Source organism: Schistocerca piceifrons, chromosome 2 (genome assembly GCF_021461385.2).
Source record: "Schistocerca piceifrons isolate TAMUIC-IGC-003096 chromosome 2, iqSchPice1.1, whole genome shotgun sequence".
In the NCBI taxonomy this organism is placed as follows: Eukaryota; Metazoa; Arthropoda; class Insecta; order Orthoptera; family Acrididae; genus Schistocerca; species Schistocerca piceifrons.
The window spans coordinates 747,700,204-747,706,356 of NC_060139.1; positions in this window are offsets into that span (position 1 = coordinate 747,700,204).

Below are 6,153 nucleotides of genomic sequence, written 5' to 3' on the forward strand. Positions count from 1 at the left end.
TAGAAATTATATGGAGAAATGAAATTATTGTTCCTAATGGATGTATCTACACACTGTAAAACTTTCAAACATGCAGAATAAAAGATCGATTTAAAAAGAAATAGTGTGCGTTTCTTTTGGAGCGACCCTCGTAGTTAACACATTTCCTTATCTTGGGAGCATCCTCTCATCAGGGGCAAATATTTATTTGGAAATTTAATCCAGATTTAACCATGCTGGAGCATCCTTTTCCGGAATCAGGAGTATTTTACTACCAAATGTCGAGCATTCTAGTTGCACGATTAGAATACTGCAACAAAGGTCCTCGTATACCATTAAGTTGTAACTCCAACGCCTCTTTTTGGGTCTTTAACGTGGATACGTTACAGACGGCACGTTAATAATGTCGCCAGTGATGCCCTCAGGTGGATTAAGCTTGTACCATGACAAGATACACTGGCAAATTAATAGTGTGATCCCTGGTGTTTTGCCATTTTGATGTTTCCGGCTTAATTAAGAAGCCTACCGAAGTAAGGCGTCTGGAAATCTAATAAATAGGCACGTCGGTTTCAATTTAATTAACCCTTTAGGTTCGGCATTCAATTAATTAAGAGCTCACCGGCCGTCACATCCACTGAAGTTGGAAAACACTGAGAGAATTCGCGCCAGCTCTGAAAATCAAACGAGTGCCAAAGGGTGCAGTGAGCTTCTAGAGTCTAACACGGATGTAAATAGAGGCGTGAGGCCAACAATAGTTCACGTAGTGGTTGGAGTCCAGGAAGCGAATACACATAACAGCAAAACTTGCAGAACCTGAAGAAGATGACTATGTCGCTAGTCGAAATATTCTGCATAAAATGGAAACAACAACCTGTTAGAACACCCAAAATCTCTCTATTAATCACTCGCACTGAGAAAACCTAATACACTCACAAATGTCAGCATCGTTGAAGAGGCACATACAACCAGCGTAGAAATGATGGTTTTAAGACGCCTATTATGAAGTGCCGGGCGCATAACCAGTAATCATGTTTCCAAACAACTACTTTGAACGAAGCGAACGACAAACAGCAGAAAAGAAAAGAAAGTGCTGAGGCCAAATGGAAGGATAGACGCTGCTCGACTAGGGACCACACGTCATCGCTGCGTCAAGCCCTGTACCTTTCACATCGGACGCAGATGATAGGAAGAGAAACGTACTCGACTAAGAATGTTTGTTAGCAATCTACACGGTCCAGGCACAGTAACGTGACCACCACCTATGCCCGATATGAAGGTGCTATCTGTTCTTTCGGACATGCCCGAAAGAACAGATACCATCGGTGACCATGCAGCTCTCTAGAATGAAATGATAATTAAATCAAGACCCTAAGCTGTCGACAAGCGTTGATACACATCAACGGGTACAGTTGAAATTGTGTGTCCCGACCGGGACTCGAACCCGGAATCTCCTGCTTATATGGCAGATGCTTTATCCATCTGAGCCACCGTGGACACAGAGGATAGTGCGACTGCAGGGATTTATCCCTTGCACGCTCCCAGTGAGACCAACATTCCAAACTTAATGTCCACACACTACATTCGTAGTGCCCCTGCCCATGTAAGCAGGAGATGCCGGTTTCGAGTCCCGGTCGGGGCACACATTTTCAACTGTTGCCGTTGATGTATATCTACGTTTCTCGACAGCTTAGGCTCTTGATTTAATTATCATGTCGCCTATGCTCGCCGTCGACGTGCGCTAACCCCTTGCCGACGGCAGGTGGCAATGTTAGCAGCCGAGGGAATACAAAGAGTGGCGGGGGGACGCGGAAAACAGTACAGACATTGTCGTGATTCGGAAACGGAGCAATTATGTGATTTAGAAAAAGACATGAGCATTGGCTGCGGACCGAGAGTGGCGATGCCTAAGTTTGTAAACTGTTCGCCCGCTGTCTTGGCAAAATGGCGTTATCCAGATCCGGCTCCTATGCAACTGTGGTGCACCACGAGCCATAGATGACAGGAGACAACAACAGCTGTGGAGATGTGTACGGACGATTCGACGTGCAACTATTGGGCAACTGACCGCCCGGATGAACCAAGGAGTTACCAACAGTGTCTCCCATACGACTGTTCAGCAAACGTTGCTGCGTATGGGCCTCCGCAACAAGCATCTTGTTCCTGCACCCAGGCTGACCGCTGTTCGTCAGCGACGGAGGCTGGAACTTACGCGTTTCTACCGCACCTGGGCGTCCACTGAGTGGCGACAGCCGTCCTTTGCAGATTAATCACATGTCGTACATCATCGAAAAAACGGCCCTACATGCATTACGGTCTGGGGGATGTTTACGTGATGTTCCGCTGTTGATTACGTCATTCTGGAACGCACGATGGATCAACATAATTACGCATCTATTCTTGGGGACCGTGTCAGCCCCTACATGCCGTTCGTGTTTCCTCGCCACGATGGCATCTACGAGTAGGACGCAGCAACATGTCACTCAGCTCGCAATGTACGAGAGTGGATCGAAGAGCAAAAGGATGAGTTTAGTGTACTTCCCTGTCCACCAAACTCCCGTATTAAGCCACAGTCGGAAATCTGTGGGACTACCTCGATCCGGCTGTTCGCGCCTTGGATCCTAGAGCGAGAAACCTAGCGCTGCTGCCCACGACGATGAAGTCGACATGGATCCACATCTTCGCCTGTGTCTTCCAGAACGTCATTGACTCGTGCAGCTGTTCGTGCTGAAAGATGTGGTTGTTGAGCCTTCTGATAGGAGGTTACAGTAATGTGACTGGGCAGTGTATAAGTACTAAAGTACATGTATTAGTTTGTACGCTGCTCTTCCCAAACAACGAAAAATTAGTAATATAATGCGCATACATAGGGGCAGAAATCCATTCCAGTACGATTATGCCATAGGTGGTAAATCATTGGAAGCGGTGTCCGCCCCAGTAGCTGAGTGGTCAGCGTGACGGATTGCCGTCCTCTGGGCCCGGGTTCGATTCCCGGCTGGGTCGGAGATTTTCTCCGCTCAGGGACTGGGTGTTGTGTTGTGTTCATCATCATTTCATCCCCATCCGGCGTGCGGGTCGCCCAATGTGGCGACGAATGTAATAAGACCTGCGCCATGGCGGCCGGACCTGCCCCGCAAGGGGCCTCCCGGCCAATGACGCCAAACGCTCATCATCATCATTGGAAGCGGTAACGACCGTAAAATACTTAGGAGTTACTATCCAGAGCGATCTGAAGTGGAATGATCACATAAAACAAATAGTGGGAAAAGCAGGCGCCAGGTTGAGATTCATAGGAAGAATTCTAAGAAAATGTGACTCATCGACGAAAGAAGTAGCTTACAAAACGCTTGTTCGTCCGATTCTTGAGTATTGCTCATCAGTATGGGACCCTTACCAGCTTGGATTAATAGAAGAGATAGACATGATCCAGCGAAAAGCAGCGCGATTCGTCATGGGGACATTTAGTCAGCGCGAGAGCGTTACGGAGATGCTGAACAAGCTCCAGTGGCGGACACTTCAAGAAAGGCGTTACGCAATACGGAGAGGTTTATTATCGAAATTACGAGAGAGCACATTCCGGGAAGAGATGGGCAACATATTACTACCGCCCACATATATCTCGCGTAATGATCACAACGAAAAGATCCGAGAAATTAGAGCAAATACGGAGACTTACAAGCAGTCGTTCTTCCCACGCACAATTCGTGAATGGAACAGGGAAGGGGGGATCAGATAGTGGTACAATAAGTACCCTCCGCCACACACCGTAAGGTGGCTCGCGGAGTATAGATGTAGATGTAGATGTAGAGGACAGAACTCAACGCCGGCCGGTGTGGCCGCGCGATCGCAGGTTCGAATCCTGCCTCGGGCATGGATGTGTGTGATGTCCTTAGGTTAGTTAGGTTTAAGTAGCTCTAAGTTCTAGGAGGCTGATGACCGCAGATGTTAAGTCCCATAGTGCTCAGAGCCATTTGAACCATTTGAACCACTATGAGGATGCAAATCAGCTTTGCTTTAAATTACTCGCTGTAAAGGTCGTGAGCGTTAGTTACCTTTGAGAGTGAATGTGGTGAGTTGATGTTTGTCAAGAATGCAAACAGCTCACTGAGTTTGATGGAGTCATGTAATAGGGCTCCGAGAAGCTGGATATTCCTTATGAGAGACTGCAGTAAGACTTGGTAGGACTGTCACCGATGTGCGAAATGGAAGACCATCATGTCTGAGGTATGGCCCTGACGCATCGTATTGCATCTCCACTACAAACTGAGCAGCAATTATCACCACAGGACACCACACAGTGACACAGCGACTATTACAAATCGGTCACTTCGAGGACAGCTCTGAGCCAGACGCCCTGTAGCATGCTTTTCACTGACCCCAAATCACCGCCATTTGCGACTTCTGTGGTGTCAAGCAACAGCTCATTGGAGGACAGGGTGGAGGTCTGTTGCGTTCCCTGATGAAAGCTGGTTCTTGCTCGGTGCCAGTGATGGCCGTTTGTTGGTCAGAAGGAGGCCAGTTGAGGCCTGCAACCAACCTCCTGTGTACTATGCACACTGGACCTTGCGATGCCACTACCCGAATTTACTGTGTTATTATTATTAGACCATGCGGCACCGGACTTCCGGAAAGCGGTTCTCGCGTGTAATATGTCTGAATAGACACCCTATGATGATCGAACTACTACACGGAATTTTTGGAATAAATAATGATAATGGCACGTAACAAACTTATTTTTACGTCTATGTTTGATTATTAGTAGCACTGCTAATCTCTTTGAAGTGACTGAACAGGGAGCATTTAATTCTTTATGTTTGATATTGCCTAGCAGGAGAACATTATTCATTTAAAACACTACCACAGCCTGAAATCGTTTCACAATACATAAACACACATGATAAACACTTGAACTTGTTTTAGGTTAATGTAAACTACACAAATTATAATTACTGAATCTAATGTTATTGAGCTTGCATTGTGCTGAAGGCACAATATGTACTGTGGTGGCAGCAATTTCCATGAACGCTTAATTAAAGAACAATATAGATCTGATTGTTAATATAGTTACTGAAAACACTAATTGAAAATTACGTTTCTCGGACGGAACCGAGCAATTTTTGACTATGGCAATGTACTGAAGAGCCACCACATCGAACTGGATAGTAATTAAGATGGCACAGTACCTGGCATCTTCCCTCCGTTGCATGAAACGGCATCTGCTGGCAATTTCGGCGTTAATTCCGAATATTTTCTCTTGCAATATAGCTACGCCGATACTCATGCATCATAACTTTTCACTGATGTTGCAGCACATAGAAATCACTGGATATGGGGTAATAATGAGGTACATTTCCTTTATATAATTGATTGCACTCGGCGAATGCAATTTAAACCACAAAATTATTATTGCCTCCAAACTTTACACACTGTAGAAACTTGGTGTGACTCTTACACAAACTGATTCACAGAATATTAATGTACTGGTAATGGCGTCGGTATAACCACTACTGTTCATAATAATACTCCTGTAAGATAACTTCTAGTTCGTTGCTACCGAAGTGAGCTCACCAATGGACCTCATCAGTTATTGAGATCACAATAAAGCGTTGGATGCGGCTACTGGTCCATTCACACCTCGCCGTTGGCACAAGCAACTCGTCGCAATTCACGCAGCATTGCACCATGCAGTGCCATGTACGCCAGAGCGGGAAACCGTACTATTTTGCCGATCACAGCCCATCTCCGTCGAAATACCGCGTCTTACAAGCCTTAGTGCCCATATAGCTTGTAGCCATACGATAAACGAATTCCATATCTGTTTTCAGCTCACTTCTAAATGGTCTGTTAGCATCATTACCTTAGCACACACCGGCAGTCACTTCTACGCCACTTAACACTTGTTCTGCCTCAGAGCTACGCCAACTTACTTCTACGGCCAATAATACGCGCCAACCTGTACAATGTTCTCATTCTCGGGGATCGGGGATTCCCCCCCCACACTTAAACATCTTACATTACGCCAAGTTCTCTATTTACAATTAAACATACCATAGCATTACATTATTCAATTACAGTCATTTTCATATATTAAAGTAATATTACATTTATATTTTTACTACAAGTAACAATATTATGTAGTTTAATTCTTTTGTTATTTCGCTGTCAGAGTGCAGCACA